At 42.8% G+C, this 18,600-nt stretch overlaps 1 protein-coding gene across 5 annotated transcripts in view; it reads right to left on the minus strand.

The window, feature by feature from the left end:
• Nucleotides 1-18,600, minus strand: part of Slc20a2 (solute carrier family 20 member 2) — a 94,621-nt gene that overhangs the window by 51,998 nt on the left and 24,023 nt on the right. The window contains exon 2 of one of the 5 annotated variants that reach the window (XM_040731948.1): nucleotides 9,825-9,949. The exons of 1 other annotated variant lie outside the window; for it this stretch is intronic. The gene's annotated coding sequence lies outside the window, so the exon portion shown is untranslated. Of the gene's footprint in view, nucleotides 1-8,323; nucleotides 8,578-8,684; nucleotides 8,706-8,735; nucleotides 8,877-9,824; nucleotides 9,950-18,600 lie in introns of those variants that run through there. 3 more of the 5 variants (XM_013110885.3, XM_040731949.1, XM_005066532.4) reach the window with 3 other exon arrangements.

The following is an 18,600-nucleotide window of genomic DNA, read 5'->3' on the forward strand; positions in this document are numbered from 1 at the left end:
AAACCAAGGAGATGGCCGAAACAGGCTCAGCAGGAAGGCGTTTGGCTGGCTGCCCTCCCTTCTCAGACCCCAGGTCTTCCCAGCAGGCAGGGCACAAAGCAGCACACATTCAAGTGATTCTCTCTCCCTGTCCCAGCGCCGCTTTAATTTCAGGTCAGGTCTACAGTAAAAACCTTTGTACTGGATTAGTTCAGTGGGAACTCCAAACTGTATGCGTGTTTATCACATCTTACTTCTGCTTTTACAGTAAGGCACAAGCAGATAAAACTCAAATGAACAGATAAACAAGAAAAAAACAAAAAGGCCGGCTAGACACTTAAACTGAGATCCATTCTCCTCCTCCTCCACCTCTGCCAAAGCGATCCTTTCCCACTTAACAGTTCCCAGGCAAGCTTGGCTGCTCCATCCATTGTGAAGACAGAAAACGTTTCGTTTTCTTCCCTCCCTTCCTTCCTTCCTTCCTTCCTTCCTTCCTTCCTTCCTTCCTTCCTTCCTTCCTCCCTCCCTCTCTCCTTTCCTCCCTCCTTATTTTTATTTATTATTTTACCCTAAGCTACTAACTTGCAAATAATCCACTCATCAAATTTTAAACACCCTTCCATCGCATCTGAATGTGTCATCTCATCTAGCTGTGCTTACAGCTATAGGAGGGCTTTGGCATTTGTGGTTGGGAGTGCCTGGTAGGACCCCCCTGTCCTAGGAACTGCCCATGGCGATGCTCCTAGCAGCACATGGCAGACATCGTTTGGGGAGGTAGCACTACTCCTGCGGTGAGCACTGGTGAGATAGGCCGATGCACGGTCCACACTTGGGAAGTGGTGGCTCTGAGATCTGAGTCTACTCTTAGCCTTTAGCATCACCACTTGGTGTACTTCCTGAGGGCCACTGCACGGGGTTCCGCCACTTCTGACTTTCATTCTCACCCTGAACTATGGTTCTCTGCCAAATTTAAATGGATAACCTAATAGCAGAGCTACTATTTTAACTGGGTTAAAAATATGCTGGGTCCCACCTTCTTGTTTTTGCTCTCCAAATGTTACTGACTGTGACACCCTGGTCCATGTGAGATGGGACTGGGGTTCATATCACAGTCACAGCAGCCGTCAGCTTAGACTCTTGCTAATTGCCTCTCACGTTGCAGAAGTTGCAGGACTACACTTGATCAGTCACTGCCACACACCGGTTAGTGCGGGGCAGGCCTCTTCCCAGGGGTCAGTATCCCAAGTCTTTGCCTTAAAAAGTAGGTGGGGAATTTGAAGGAAAGTGAGGAGGGGTATACAGGAGGATCTGGAGAAAGGGAAGGGAAGGGAGAAAGACTGCTAATTAAATTAGAACATCAAATATATAACTTTTTAAGTAGGTCAAAATTTCTATTATGAAAATACATGTATTTATAGGGCAGAAAACGAGAAATATTTCCAGCCATCACTAAAGTTTTGTTCTGTGTACTAGCTTTGTCAGCTGGGTGAGGCACTACTTACGTAAGGTCCCAAGCGGCCACTGCCAAATCAAATGGAACAATCAAAGTTGTCTAGACATGCTACAATCTTTATAATCACACAGGTCAGGTGTAGAGTAAGGGAGGTGGGTTACCAAGGAAGGGCAAATAGAATATACAGTTGGGGGGGACAGAGAGGAAACGGAAGGAGGGGGAATTAAACAGGGAAGAGGAGGGAAAGGGGGTGTTAAAGGAGGGACTACAGGGAGGGGACAGTTAGCACTGAGCCATTGCAGGGTCACATGGAAACCTACTACAGTAGAAGCTTCTTAAAATACATACATATATGAAGGAAATCTACATGGAGTCACCAAATAACAGGGGAGACAAAGCCACAACTAGGTATCTCTCTCCCCCAAGTGAAACCTCCAGTGCCAGAGAGCTGTTGGCCAAAGAGACACCATGGAAGCCCCCAAACAACTCAGGCTGTTGCCAAGGCTATTGGTTGCTCCCCACAAGCTGATGGTAAAGCCCTATTGCTGAAGACAACACTTACCTATCTCACTGAACACAGAGAAGTTAAGCTGGTGCCTAACTAGAACCTTGCTGCTCTCTCACTACTAATGTTCTAGTGTACTAGAAAGCACTCTACCCACTACCAGAGGAGGAAGGTAAACACAGACCCAGCTACAAACTCTCCATTCTACACTGCTGCAATAGCGGCACACATGTTTCAGGAATAACCAACCCTTATCTGCATGGATTTTAGGTCCATCTCATGAAACGGAATCCATGCCTGACACTGCTCAGGTGGCCAAGAATCTGAGGCTAGATAGGCCATGAACTTAGCGGAAAACCAAATACTATTGTTCTGTTAAAAATGCAGAGCAATAAAATGATTGCTAATGACATTCTGCTATATCCATAGATCAATGTCTCATTTAACCATCACCAGAGACGCTTCTTCCAGCAGTAGGTGGGAGCTAACACTGAGTGGGGCAGAGAGTGAGAAACTTTGGAACACACCATCCTAAATGGGTTATCTCACTGGGTATATAGACCACAAGTAAGGGCAGGTCCTAGGCCCTGACGTAAAAAGCCAATACAAAAATGTCACAGATAATCTCAAAAGTTTGTGTTTCCAACCTAAGACAATCCCTTCAAGAAAAAAAAAAACTATAAAGAAGGATGTATGGATGGGCAAAGGCATCACTAAATTAAGATGCATTTACAAGACCTGCAAAATAAAATGTTAGCGGTCCGTGAGGGGTACTGTTAGGAGTCTCCCTTACAGAAACAGGATCATAAATACACAGTATTTTGTAACTTGCTACTTTTGTTCACTTACTCACGACACACAGAATATCATTATTTCATATGCTACACAGTTTACACTACTGGGCATTATTATAGATTAAGCTTTACATTATTGTTTTTGCAGTATTTTATTTAATTAATATAGATAATCCTTACCATTTTCTAATAATAAGTAAAAAGCTTTCTCCCACTGGGCATAGTGGCACACACCTTTAATCCCAGCACTCAGGAGGCAGAGGCAGGTGGATCTCTGAGTTCAAGGCCAGCCTGGTCTATATATCAAGTCCTGGGACAGCCAGGGCCACACAGAGAAACCCAGTCCAGAAAGCTTTTCCCCAAGCCTCTCTCTTCAAGCTTAAGTTCTTTAGTGAGCAACTTGAAGGAGATGAGGTTTATTCAAACCGTACAGCTACTTTTCTTTTATACATTCTGAAACTGACACAGATGTACCAAAACAGACAAGGCAAAACAACTTTTGCAGCTTGATGTCTGAGGCTTTTCCAACTATAACAAGAGCCCAAACCAGAGTAACTCTGTCAATATCCACACTCCTGCCTCTGTCCTGCTATGTCCCCTCACAGGGAGAAGTAGAGTTGAGTTACAATTGTCTTTATCCTTTTCACTTTAAGGACATGGTAACGTTCTGAAAATATGTGATTAATTTTATCTTTGAAAGCCAAAGATTCCACCTAGCCTCTTTCAAGCGCTAAAATGCTAAGGCCACAGTCCCTGGCTAAGGGAGGGGATGTTCTTTTGGCTATCGTGGTGTTGCTCATCTGATACTTTTTAAAACAGAACTGAAAAATCATGCCCTCGCAAAGCCCTTCCTTCATTTTAATCACAAAAAGCTTTGGATTAAAGGCTAGACAAGGTGTAATGACAATCGCAAAAATCTGTTTTCAACAAAAGACAATTCCCACAAGCAAAAACCGTGAAGGTGGATGTAAGAAGGGGCAAAGAAGTCATCACTAAATTAAGATGCATTCACACGACCTATTAAAAAAAAAAGGCAGGGGACTAGCGCAGGGAACTGTTAGGAGACAATAATTGACTTGGGCAGGGTACAAACTCATGAGTTTCAAGAGGGGAGAGCCTAGATGGCTTTGGACATGTCAACTGGATAACTCTGAGTGGCTCCTACGCATACCACTGGGTTATTTGCTATACAAAGGAGTGTCAAGCTGAAACAAGCCCCTGGGCTGTGCCTCCAGTGGGGAGACTGGCATCCTACTGTGAGACCACAGTGCATCCTACTGTGCTCCTGTCCTTTTCAAGTTCACTTCTGCTGATGGAACTCCCCACAGCCGGTTACCCCCTGACTTTCCCCTTGTATCCTCATTAAAAACTGCAGAGATGGCTCGGCAACTACCCTGGCTGCTTTTCAATTCCCAGCACCCACGTAGTAGCTCACAACTGTCCTAACTAGATCTGACACTCTCATACAGACATACATGCAGGCAAAACACCAATGTGCATAAATAAACTAAATCAACAACCTGATACTGTCATGGTAAGAACACACTTCAGTGGAGGAGCACTTGCTTTTCGAATGGTGTGAGGCCCTGGGTTCCATTTCTAGTGCAAAAACCAAAACTCCAAACAAACACACACAAAGATAGGCAACTCACTTAATTACTGAATTCAGAAAAGTCCACACAGTATTTTCCCGGTTAAACATTAATGACCCAAAGCAATCCAGAGCCAAGTCAGGGTTAGAAGGGACTTTGAGAGGTATTTGTCCCCCGACTTCAGAGACAATATTTAAAAACTGTAAATAAATATAAACCCGGGTTTATGTGTCTCCAGGGAGGAAAGTTTTTCAGCATCCCTGTTCTCCTTTGTGTGGTACTTTTCTTCCTAATACTTCATGGGGTGGACATCTGAATTACTTTAGAGGGTTGTTAAAACAGAACCCTGAAATCCAGCCTCACCACTTCCCAATCTACAGGTCTTGGGGGGCCCAAGAACCTGTATCCCCACCACCCCTGAATCTACAGGTCTTGGGGGGCCTGAGAACCTGTATCCCCACCACGTTCCCAGGCAGTACTGAAGTTGACAGGTCACAGCCACACTGTGGCAATCACTGTACCTGACCGCTTACATTCCAAAAGGCAGCAGATACCAGATGTTCCTCATTACTGTTTGGATCAGCGCACATATGTATTTGAACAAAAATGCCAAGAGTCCCTCAGGCAGGTTTCTATAGAAGTCCTCTAACCTCTTATCATAGCTATCATTTCCAACCCCTGATTCTTTTTTCTTTTCTCTTGAGGCTCTTTGTTGAATCTCTCCAAGTTTCTTTCAGATGTAGAGCCATGAACAAGATGCAGAACCCAAGTCAGGGACCTGCTGGGACTGGGTCAGGAAGTGAATGACTCAGACCCAATCCTGGGCACACATTCATTGGTCTTTCGTATCCGAGGCTGCCTGCCTGTTAGCGATCCTTTGTCATGTGCTGCTGACTCTCTGAGCTGCAGTCATGTTTCACAGACCTTCAGAACACTATCTGCTGAGAAGCCAGAGAGGCGACCCAGCATTCTAAGACAGTAGTGGGCCAGGTGACATCGAGGAGAGGAGATGTAACCTGGAACTCAAGGTCAGATTTCCACGTCTACGCAGTTTAACAGAGGAGAGACTACTGCCTTTTACTCGGCAGTCTAGATCTGAAGCCACCACCCGACAAGGGCTTCAGGTGAAGAAACTTCAGAGCCTTCTCTGGGGCAGTGGAAGGGCTGGGAGTGGACAACTGGGCTCTGGGCTGCCTCCCAGGGCAAAGCTGCACCAGGACACGAAAGCCCGTCCGATCCTGTGCTACGGATGCCCAGAGGAACTGAATGCTGCTGTGCCCTCAACATACCCGCGCTCTCATTTCCCACCTCTCCCTTTCATATGGTCTTTTTGCCAATTTGTTTACTGCATGTCGGGGGCCCGTTTCTGGCACTGCTGACTCTGAGCACGTGAGCTGTCTGCACTATGCTCTCTTTGTGTATTGTGTGCGCTGCGGAGGTGCTCAGCACATAACAACCGCTGTCCCAGTATTTCCCAGAAACATCAGCATTCTTCCCGGCACTCGGCTATTGACTGTAGTCAACACAGGCACACTGAAGGCTTCACTCCGTTCACTCTTCCTTAGTTTTAGATAACACAACTGAAACCAGGTACACCACAACATTTTTTTTTCTGCCAAATTGCCTTTTCAAAGAGAATATTCCGGGGCTGTGTTCACTGAGCAAATGCAACCCATTACAGGATGCAGTTGTCTAGATCCATGCAGATGAGCTGTTGCTTGACTGAAGCCCGGATGTGGGGTCTGGAGAAGTAACTCAGAGGGGAAGTGCCTGTGAGCATCTGAGGCCCTGGATTCTGTTCACATCCCCACATGAACCAACCAACCAACCGGCTAAACAGAGAGCACATGAATGGAGAGGAGCCACTCAAGAGGCTGCCTGCTAAGCTCCTCGGAGCTTCGGAGCGGAAGGCTGTACACTCTGTAATTAAAGGAACTGCAGAGTAAACCCCCTGCCTCGGCAGTGTGGGAGGAAGGTAGGAGGGCAGGCGGCCAGTGAGAGCAGCTCCCACAGGACCTGCGGGCAGACCTGGAGCGAAGAGGCAGCAGGACACGCAGGTCCCAGTGGGGCTGTTCCTGCAGTACGGCAGCAGCCTGTGTTCCTTAGCATTCGGCCTTCAGCATACGGCCACAGAGTTGAGCTCACTGTGATCTGTTATGCTCAGTCACAACTAATCAACACAGCCAACTCCACTCATGAGGGACCTCTGCCAAGCACCCCTTTGTGGGACACCGAGGATACACCAAGGACTGAAAAGAGCCATGGAACCAGCCACCACCCACTTGCATAGTCCCCACGATGAAGAACCTAGATCACTCTCACCACACAGAAATCACTCATTCATTTCAGCAACTTGCTGCAGAACTCATGCTTCCCACGGACAGATAAACCTCTTTCTGTTACATGAAAAATGGATAGATGCTAATCAGTTTTTCTTTGGGGAGGATCAAAAATGCCAACGGTGAAATTAATCTTAGCTTGAAAACCAGCATGACTTGAGTACACCATTATAAACACTTTGCAGGGGGGGTCCCAGTGGCTTCTTCAGAAGGGCAGAGGTGAGGTCAAGAGCTGTAGCATTGTTGCAATGACATGTGCATCCTGAAGCACCTGCCGGAACAGAGCCCCTTCTGCCCAGATGACACTAGGGACTCTTCTATTATAATTACAGATTTCTCTTGCTCAGAAAGCTAAGCTTCAAAAAATGTCTCTATCTAAAAATAGCCCAGGAATTCAGTGCTATTTTCAATTCTTACATTCTTTTCCTACAAAATGCACTACTGAAACATTTCCTTTCATTGTTGACACCTTATGTCTTTTGTATTTAAAATCAGACAACACACAACAACAAAGAAACCTTTAAGTAAAGTCTTGCAAAATGGGAAAATGACATTCACAATTAATCCTGGGTTTGTCTTCCTCTTTGCTTATAGATGGAGACATGGGAGCACAACTGTTTCATTAAAAAAAAAAAAACCCACATTCCTAAAGCAGGTGTAATTTACATGTTAGCCAGTAGAGAAATTTCTCTCCGGTTCTGTGATACAAACAAGTTGCTTGACTTGAAGTCATTCTACTTTAAGTGTAAACATAGTTCAAAGTAGCCAAAGTGACTTGTGTTTAATTTAAAGTACCATTGGAATCTTCCGTTTGCCTCAGCATAGACTTCAGTTGGGGCTGACCAACTGAAAAGCAGCTAAGAGCTTTAGATACTACTGATAACTAAGTCAACTAGAACATGCTTGACTTTAAAACCACCCCTAAAACAGTGGTTCTCAACCTGTGGATCTCGACCCCTTTGACAAATCTATCTCTAAAAATATTTACATTAAGATTCATAACAGTAGCAAAATTACAGTTATGAAGAAGCAACAAAAGTAATTTTATGGCTGGGGGCCACCTATACATGAGGGACTGTATCAAAGGGTCCCAGCATTAGTAGGTAGAGAACCACTGCTCTAAAACCTTCCTAAATGGGTTTTATAAAGTGCATTTCCTTAGGAGTGGAAAGGTCTATTTTTAGGCATAGCCCTTTCCTTTAAAGAGATGCTTTTCATCTACACATGTGGCGAGGCAACGCTTGATGCTCCCTTGTTTCTGTAGCATGTCCACTTGAGAGGGTGTAACAGGAATTAACTGTCAACATGTTTCCCCAACAGTTACTACCAGGGAAAAGAAGGCTAGAGACGTACCGTGACATTTCTGTATAGAGACCATTTCTACCAATCTAACATTTTAACACTCCAAGTAAGGGCTAATCCACAACTAAAAAAAACAAGAAGTGAGAGTCAAATACTTTCTCCAGGAAAAGCTGATTAAGTCGGGGCGCCCACAGCAGTACACATGGAAAGAAAACACTGTGCCTCTGTTCTGACACGGACCGGTTGCAGCATCTACCCCAGTTTCCCCACGGCATCTAAAAATCACCATGGTAGTCACTTTAGGAAGATTTAAGGTACAAAGAACGAAGAGAGGTGCTAAAAATGCCCAGAGTACTCACAAGCAGTTTGAAAGGAAACAAGCTGCACAGTTCTTCAGAAGTCTTCTCTGTGGACCATAAACAACCTGCAGTCTAAAGCGGACAATTACCGCGCGAGGCCCAGAAGTCACATTTCAGCTCACTAACTTCCAGTTGGGTACACAGCTTTACAACTCATAGAACAGACGCTGGCTAAAATTAACTGCAGCCGAGGAGCAGGCAGGAACATGCTGGTTTGCATCATGTGGGCTGGGATTTATTCACTAGGACAACACTGGTGTCCTCTTTAATGGGAAGCTGGCCAAGGGGTGTGCCCTGTCAAACAATGCACAGCATCGTGATTACGCTAATTACTGAACTCAGTTGGACACTACTAACTTACTTTACGTCGGTTCTGCAAGCACGGACAGAGGAAAAGTAGGGAGGTCTTTACCATAAGAGGCAGCACTGGATGTTGAAGCACACTCGGATCAGGCAACTTTGGCAACAAGGTGGCAGCACTGTGGGCTCCTGGCGGGACATCTGGTGAGATTACCCACTTGCTTTCTGCTTTTCTTCTCTACTTCCCAAGGAGGTGCCATGAGGACACATGGCCACTTAAAAAACAAAGCCCACAGCTGAGAGCAAACATCTCCAGTTTACCAAATGCACTCTAAAGTGCATTTCGCTGTGTGGTTGGCCGGGACAAATGATCATTCTCTAGGCATACTGAAACCCAAGCAAACAGTTCAAGACTCCAAGAACACAGCCAATATTTAAAAGAAACTTATAACACAATGCATTGTTTAAAAAACGCAAATGCTCTCACAAACTTCAATTTAGAACAAAGGCATAGACTGTTGCGTCTACCATGGGTGATTCAGACCAGTTAGCTTCAGGCCTTTTAGTTCCGAAGGGACACTTCATCAATCAAACAGTCACTTCCCCTTCCAACAGATACAAAGTAACTCTGCCTAGAAGGCAACTGGACTAATCCACCTTCCTCCACAACCCTCTATGAGGGGACTCCATATTAACAACAGGCTCCAAACCCCACATCTTATCAGAGCTATTTGTTTTCCTAATTAAAAAAAATGCCATGTTAGCTTAGACTTCAGGGGCTTTATTGTACTCAAACCTCCAAACCTGGGTCTAAGTTCAGGGGCTCCAGTATCTCTCTCTATAGCAATGGTTCTCAACCTTCCTAACGTTACGACCCTTTAATACAGTTCCTCATGTTGTGGTGACCCCCAACCATAACATTGTCTAGTTGCTACTTCATAACTTTAATTTTGGTACTGTTATGAATTGTCATGTAAATATCTGAGACATAGGCTATCAAAGGAGTCATGACCCACAGGTTGAAAACCACTGCTCCACAGCAATGTGTCTACAGCATGGGTTGTTAAGACACAACCAGACTCTTAAAGGTCACAGCCCATGTGTGACAAGAATGCCAAAAGTTGCCAGTGGTTAGCTTTCATTGGCATAAACTGCAAATATAACTTCCTCATGATGTTTGTAAAAATCGCTGTCTGCCTACCTGACATTCTATGCTCATGCCCATTCTATGCTGCTGCAGACGGGACACATCTCCCCCTCTGTAACGGCAGCTGGAGTGTGCTCTTTGTCATTTCAACCAAAGCTCCTGGAGGTGACATTCCCATCCTGTGATGAAAGAAAGAAAGTTCTACTGACCAGAAACTTACTCTAGAATTCTTAATGCCAAAAGAAGACACTGTGAGGCTAATTTTGACAAAATTATTATTATCCGAAAATGCCTGTGTGTAGTAGCAAGGTCTCTGCTCTAATCTAGTAAAAAAAAAAATAAAATAAAAACAAAAAGCTGACTTGACCTACACATCAGATTTTGCACTGTAGAAGATCCAGATTGCATTGTAAAGTCTACTTGGAAGCAAGAAATACTGAGCAATTTTCTAGTTCCTTTTATGTCAAATACACTAAGCAAGAGTCTGTTGTTTCTCTTAACAGCAGCAACATCTGTTTGAAAACCCAAGAACCTGCAGGATGCTGGTGGTGACTCACACCTTTAATCCTGGCACTTGGGAGGCAGAGGTAGGTGGATCTCTGTGAGTTCGAGGCCAGTCTGATCTACAGAGTGAGTTCCAGGACAGCCAGGATTGCCACACAGAGAGACCTGTCTTGAAAACCAGAAAACAAAACAAACAAAACCCCCAACCAACACCTATGAAGAAATAGTGCACCGTCTAGTTCACTTTAGACACTGCATTATAACATTGTTATGCACAAAATTTATGCTGGAGAATGTGCAAAAAGCTACATTTTTTCATAAAAATCTTGTAATTTAAATAAGTTTATACAGTTTTGTATTGGGTCACATTGTCTTTAGACACACAGAGCTTCCTGGGCTACTCTGTCCTCAAGGTTTTGAATTACGAACCTCTAAAATAAACAAAATGTCCTGTGTTCATTGTGTCCTTTTCTGGAGTGCTAACTTCTTTTGTGTAACTTTATGAAGAAGGGGTCTGCAAGCCCAAAGACTAGAGAGCCCTGAGGTTAGCCTGGCAGTGCTGAGGGAGACACTGAAAGCTGAGGAAAACCAAGGAACCAGACAAACAGAAGACAGAGGGAGACCATTAGAAAGGGTTAACAAAATAAAGCAAAGGAAGTGTCTCCTTCTTAGGTATGGTATTCAGTTACAATACTGTGGTGCAATAGAGCTGGGTATGGGCTCCAGCACTAAGTGAGGGACAGGGATACAGGACAAAATCTAGGCGACCAAGGAGTTCACACTTTGGTATCCGATGTTGCAGGGAGTCCGGAACACACAAAAGACACAGCTCAGTTCTTGGATGAAGATTATTTTTCAGATGAAATTTAAGATCCAGAGTCACAGACTGTGTGAAAAGATGAAATATTCTAAAATACCTAAAAATTATATCTAGGCAAAGTGACGTGTTGATTCTGAGCTCTTTAGATTTGACCCGATATTGAAAGTAGTAGAACAGGGGACATTTCCAGGGTTCACCATGGTTCCCAGGTTGTCAGAGATTATACAAATCACTCAAAGCCTTAACAAAAGTACCAACCCATTAGGGAAGAAACTCACTGGATGGGAGCTCTGGGGTTAAACTGTAAGGTGCCCCACAGGGACTTTGCTGACCTCTGTGATTCTGCTTCCTCTTATGTTAAATGGTGACAATAATGCTGACATCAAAGGACAGTTGAGAGCTCCATGAGACGACTTACAACACTGGTCCACAGGTGCTTCCAATAAATGGCTGTGGTGTTGTGACTGTGTCACATCAATGGAGCACCTGGTGAAGATCAATTGGGTATTTAATGAGTGAAGATCAAACGCTCCACTTTTAAAGCTCCAAGCTTCAAAATATGCAAAGTTGAAAGGAATTTCAAAAGATTGCTAAGCGTTCCAAGGAGACCTGGGGTGTGCAAATGCTCTTGAAACCCTGTCACTGCAATAACCTCTTTAATTTTCCTCTATTATATCACCCAACGTGCCTAGCCTCTGGTGGAATTTGAATCTGGGATACTGGATAGACAATGCAAGGGACACAGAGCTGCAGACTGTTGTCATAATGTCCTTATTCACTCTAGCCACACCACTGGGCCGTCCCCTCCCATGCTGACTCTGGCTTGGCTATCAGGATACTAGGAAACAGTACCCAGAGCCTTATTTTTGAGATGGTCGATCACTCTTTCGTCCAGGCTGGCCTCGAACTCACAATCCTGGTGTTTTAGCCTCCCGAGATGTGGAATCACCAGTACTTGCCACCAGCACCAGTGTATTAGGCATCTTGCAGCAAAAGCTCATTAACACACACGTTTCTGTCCTAGCGTCCCAAATGACCACATTAGTATTAGCCACAGAATACTTTAGCAATAAATTAAGAGTACCATTTATACACACACAAACACAGAACTATAAGAGATTAAAGAGCCTTTCTTCACCATTTGTTTTCTGCCATTAAAAAAAAAAGGCTGTAAATAACTAGGGAATTCAAAACAGTTTAAAAAAAAAAAACCTCTGATAAATAGTGACTTCATCGTAATGCTATGATGTAATTCACACGGGTCCTGGAGAGTGAAGGCAGCCTTGTAACTGCTGGTTCTTGAACACTTATTTCATCAGTCATTATGAAAACTTTGTACAGCAATTGATGAAAAGTTTTATTTCAATCTCTCTTTTCCCTACAAAAATATATTTATATTTTTCATATTTTAAATTTTTTGTCTTATTCTTTGAGAATTTCATGTATGTATATAACGAAATATGCTCATATACAGGTTAATTTTTTAAAAGTATACTAGAATTCAGTTGGGACATTTACACTGCAAATAGTCAGGCACTTAACATTTTTAAGGCATTGATTCTTGCTACTTTGAAACTTCCCAGAATTTTCAAGAAGTGTATGAACAGCAAGATGCCTGTGACAACTCTTGCCTTTAAGAATTGTATAATCTGCCAGGTGGTGCCGGCCTACACCTTTAATGTCAGCAGAGGCAGGCTGATCTCAAGCCAGCCTGGTCTACAGAGTAAGTTCCAGGGCAGCCAGGACTACACAGAAAGAAACCTGTGCGTGTGGGGGTTGGTGGTAGTGGTGAATATCATATAACCTGAGTTAGGACAGTGTATGTAACCTTTTACCATATAAAGGAGTACATATCCCAAATTCACTCCTGTAAGAATCCACTCCTATAGGAATGTAAGAAAAGAAGCTTCTAAGTATGTTAATTAGAAAAGGCATTTTGGAGGAAATGACATTTGAATCGAGGCTTCTGCAAATAATTCAAGTTTTTGCAGCAACATAATAAGGAACATAATGCAGATGCTAGAAGCAGAGAGACAATAACAGCCTGGGTCAGCTTTCAGCTTCTGGTAAGTTACTTGAGTTCTCCAAGTCCACGTCACGAAGTAGCCAATGGGAGGATGGGGTCTACGGCAAGTGCCTCAGCCTCATTGTCTCCAGATGAGGATACTGATTAAAGACGCCCAGAGTGTGATTACGAAGGTGAAATGAGCTGTCTCGGAGAAGTACGCACAGGAGAGCCCAGCATAAGCATTTTGTCCAATACATGCTTACACACGCACAATGAGACAGAGAGGCAATAGATGAGACAGATGGATTCTGTGTGCGTGCCTGTGTGTGCATGCATGTATATGTGCTTGTGTATGTAGTATGTAGGAGGGAACCCAGGGCCTTGTACATGCTAGACAAAGGTTCTACCACTGAGTTACATCTCCAGTCCTAAGTATATAGAGATGTATATGGATCTAGATGTGTAGACATGATTTTTAAAAAAATATTTACTTTATGTGTGTGTGTGTGTGTGTGTGTGTGTGTGTGTGTGTGTATGTGTGTGACTGAGGGCATCTATGTGCACCATGTATGTTCAGGAGGCATTAGATCCCCTGGAACTGGAATCACAGGCCACTGTGAACCTCCATATAATGGTGCCAGGATAAAGCAGCAAGACTCTTAACCACTGAGCCATCTCCCCAGACTCTGCTGACACAATCTTATCAGAACACCACCTTGGAGTAGAATCTGCTACATAGACTTTAATGTTCCCTTCTCCCTTTTCTTGCACTCATGGATTGTTTATATTTGAGTACAGGGCTCAAATATGTTTTCCTATTTCCCAACACCAGCTTCAGTTAAAAGAAAAAAGGCTGTGCCTGCTCTATTCGCAGACAGGCGGCTCCCTCCTTTCTCTGTAAGACAATAATTCTGTACTTGATAGTAGAAGCTGCTGTGTTTGACACTGCTACACAGACACAGCATGGCCACCAACTTCAAAGAAGGGGCATTAATGAATGGAAAAACAAACATAGGTTTATTAAGTGCAATCTTTTTTCTATGATTTATTGTTGTTTAAGCTAATGTAAAACAAGAAATCCTAAATGTACTATGACTTAAGATCCAGAAGCAGAATCAGACATTAGATTTAAAGTCACAGTAATTCAAAAAGTAGATTAACAAAGGCTTATTAGTTTCAGACTAATTTTACTTAAAACAGTTATAGCTTCTAACATTTCTCTCTCTCTCTCTCTCACACACACACACACACACACACACACACACACACACACAGAGAGAGAGAGAGAGAGAGAGAGAGAGAGAGAGAGAGAGAGAGAGAGAGAGAGAGAGAGAGAGAGTGAGTCTTGGAAATTGAATCCAGAATATCATGCATGCTAGTTAAGTGCCCTATCACAACACTACATCCCTGCCCTGAAAATACTTTTATTTTCCTACCCTGAAAATAATTTTGAATGCAGTATCATTACCTGAATCATTCTTTTGAAGATGAACATACTAACCAAGTCCTACTAAAAAAAATCTGCTAAAAGTACTTGGAACTATCCCTATCCCATTGTATCGAAACAAATACAATTTTCTTGTAATCATATTTTTATCACTTACTTGCTTAGAAGCTCTTTTTCACAAACATTGCTGATCACAAATCAAACTTTATTGCTTATTTCCTGTTGGATAAAATCTGAATTTTAGTTAGGTTGCTAATCATGTGTCCATTTCCCAGTTTACCTCATCTAACTACAGAAAAGCTTAAGAACCAGACAACAAACCACTGGTTTACCAAATATTTTGGTGCATTAGTACTAGATAGTAATTATTCCATCTCTCCTTCTTTATTCTTCCTGGCCATGCAGATTGAACCTAAGGCAACCTTTATCACTGCTACGCAAATGTTCTACCACTGAGTTATATCTCAGACCTTTTTGTATTTGTAATTTTTTTTTAGCTAGAGTCTCACTATATAGCCCTGGCTGTCCTGGAACTTGCTCTGTAGACCAGGCTGGCCTTGAACTCACAGAGATCCGCCTGCCTCTGCCTCCCGAGTGCTGGGATTAAAGGCATGTACTACTATGGCTAGCTAAGCATTTAATTTCTAATTTTTCCTTTCTTTTTGCTGTGACCAGATAGGATCTGTTTCCAACCAGATAAATTGAGACATGTAGGGGAGGCAGTTTAAAATCAACTTGAAATGATGGTGATGGAACATTCTAGTTATAATCCAACAAATGGCTAATGTCAGCAAGGTACATGAGGGTATCCTTAGAGACGAAGTAATTAATTTCACAAGTATTCCCATGACTGTTCATTTCTTAAAGCAAGAACAAGAAACAAAAACAAAACAATAAAAACCCAGAATCAGGAGGGTAAGCGACTCAGCTCTAAGAGCTGTAATAACTCAGTGATTATAATAATCCAGAGGGTTGTTCTCATAAACACAGAAGTGGGTTCTTCCACAGGCACTGGTTCTCAAGGAAAGTGGACAGAGAGTCCTGGGACAGGCTTGGTTGTTGCATACTACAAAATGATAGGCAATTATCTATCTTAGACCTTAATGCTTTCATTTTTCTTTGACATCGTTTTCCACAAATTGCCAGGGGAGGACATATTCCCAGCTGGTTGAGTCTATTGACAGAAAGTTCTTTGATAATGGCTGAAAACTTTCCCTTTTGATTTCCTCAATTGAGAAATTCTTATGTAAACTGCATTGAAAAAAAGTAGCTCTTTAAAAAAACAGATTCCATTAGACCTTAAAAAAAAAAAAAACCTTCTAAATGATAGATGGAAATGCAAGGGTAACATTAATAGATTCCAACCATTATTTTGATTTTTAGAAAGAAAAATGCTGTCCTTCTTACTCATGATTACTCCTGGAGTAAGCAGCTACTTGGACAGCAGCTCTACATGGTTAGCGCCATTGGGGCTGTGGGTGTAGAGGTCGCATCAGACAAGCACTCACAGAGTGCCACTGTCACTCCAGTGCTTTGTGCTAGTTAGTGTTCATGACAAAGAATCAAGACAAACAGCAAATAAACAACTCCAGACATCACATGTCAATATTCAAGGGTCTTTCTGAGATGATCTACAAAATAAAGCAGTGTCTTTCAAAATCAACTTAAACTAATCCTAGGTAGTGGGGAAGGGGGAGAGAAAGAACAAAATCACATTTACTAGTCTTTAGGATATATAGAAGAAAGGTCTTTAAAATAGCCAAGAGGGTTAGTCAGCAGCTCCAACACAAAGGCCAGAATGAGATCAAGATTAGGAACACACATCCACAGGTGTGTCTATGTTTGAGTATCTCAGTAACTAAGTTGGAACACTCGGTTGAGCCAGAAAAACAGCTGGCACTACCCTCATGCTGAATCAGGATTACAGAAGCCCCTGGAGACTCTCAGGAAGGATGACTCCGCTTTTAGATTCTGCTTTTAGATTCACGAATACACAATGCTCAGGACCGTAGCTTCTAGAACTTCAGGGTATTCTGGGAAAGAGCTCCATAATTATTAATGCAGAGTCAAAGTAACGGATACAAGTCTCCCTGTGGTGTAGAGAGGGTTCTGAATCAGGAAAGGGACAAGGGGAGTATTAGGGTCATCATGCAAGATTGCTGTGGTGTACACATACCCAGCTAACAAGCCAGTTTATTATGTGGCTCTGAGGCTCTCCACTCTGGATATACATTAAAATCTCCTGGGAAACCTGAAGGCAGAGTACTGATGCTTATTATATGACAGTATTGACAACTGTTCTGGGCTGGGACCCAAGTATCAATACTTAACACAAAAAATCTTCCCATATAATTCTAGTAGTGTCAGGGGTGAAACCCACAAGCAGTTAGAATCAATACAACTACATACACAGGATAGTGGTATTAAAAACTTGTTTTAAAGTTGATGGGGTAACAGTGCAAAAATAGACTGAAGGCAGAGGAACTTTTTTTTAACATGCAGGCTCTTGAACACAGGCAAGGGAAGAGGAATGGTTAGCCATATTACTAACTTTTTATAGGGGAGTAGAATGTTAAGGCCCAGGAGACATGGGTACATGTCCAAAATAAGCATGTCGTTTCAGAAGACTCTAAAGTTTTTTTTAATAGTGGACACAGTTTAAGAAAGACCCTGTAGAAATAAGCGTGGAGAGACTCCTGAGGAAGAATCAGGGAACAATGCAGAGCAGCCGTGGACCTCTGCCTGATCAGGCTGCATACACACCCCTCTCTGAATAACACAGTAGGCTCTTTCCCCCTAACAACAACAAACTTAGAAAGTTCCCATTCAAATACATTCCCAGTGTATCTGGGTACAAAAAATAGAAAAGCTGATCTTTCCCAACTTGATTTTGGGTCTATGCATAGTAAGGCAAAACCATGTCCTCAAGTGAACTTATGGAGGAAATCCTGTATTTTTCATCTTATGCCTATGCACAATTGCAGGTACATAAGAATAAAATCAGATGCACTGTGGGAAGGGGTATACACAGGAGAAAAAAGATTGTAAGGCCCAATCTGTCAAAACTTCAACCCCTCCTCACTACATTCCTAGAAACAAAATCCCTCCTTCTCTTAAACTCCATAAAAGAAAGCCCCAAACAATAGGGACCCTTGAGTATGTTCACTCATGCGACCTGCTGCTCTTTCGGCATATTCTGATTTTTTCTATTGTTTCACTTTATTAAAGTCTCTTTGTTACTTTTGCAAATCCGTGTAGGCTTCTATTTCAGTACCTTAAATAAAAAGCCCAGGGCTTGGAAACAGTTGATCCCAACCTCAACCACCAGTGACACTATCATCTGACTTACATCACAGGCAGCCTGGATGCTGTCATATGTCTTTTACATCAAAGACCAGACATGGAAGACCAGGGCCACACAGTCCACCATTTAATGTGGGAGACGAATTTTGAACCCATCAGGTCAGCCTCCTACCTTCTCACCCTATCCTTCAGGAGCTATAAAAAGGACTAGAAACTGTGACATCCTAGGTGCCATCAGCCCCTACCCTGCTATAAGACTTAAGTGGGAAACACAGAGGTTCTGAAAAAGCTTATATATAAATTTGAAAGTGTTTATTCATTTCCACAGCTTAAAAGATTTCTACATTGCTTCAATTATTTGATTAAACAGAGCAGATGCTATCTTAATCAAATCAGTGAGTGCTAGCAACATGTTTGTACAGGTCAGCATACAAAGCTGGTGTAAACCTCTGTATGAGGGCTGGAGCCTGACACAGACTTTGTGATGGTATTATTATCTGCTCAGAATCCAGAAGAATTGATCCGATGGAGACAGCGTGCCTACTCAGGCTTCCAACAGCCACAACAAAGATACCATTTCACAATGGCGACGTTTCTTTCTTCACTCAATCTTATAGCTGGGTTAAAAAAAAAACACACACACAGCATACACGTTTCAACTGATTGTTTCAATTTTTCAGCATCTATTCAGCATCTCTGAAAATCTGGTATTGCTAATCAAGGAGCCTTTGAGTCAAAAGTATTCCTT

Source organism: Mesocricetus auratus, unplaced genomic scaffold (assembly GCF_017639785.1).
Source record: "Mesocricetus auratus isolate SY011 unplaced genomic scaffold, BCM_Maur_2.0 Super-Scaffold_100026, whole genome shotgun sequence".
NCBI lineage: Eukaryota > Metazoa > Chordata > Mammalia > Rodentia > Cricetidae > Mesocricetus > Mesocricetus auratus.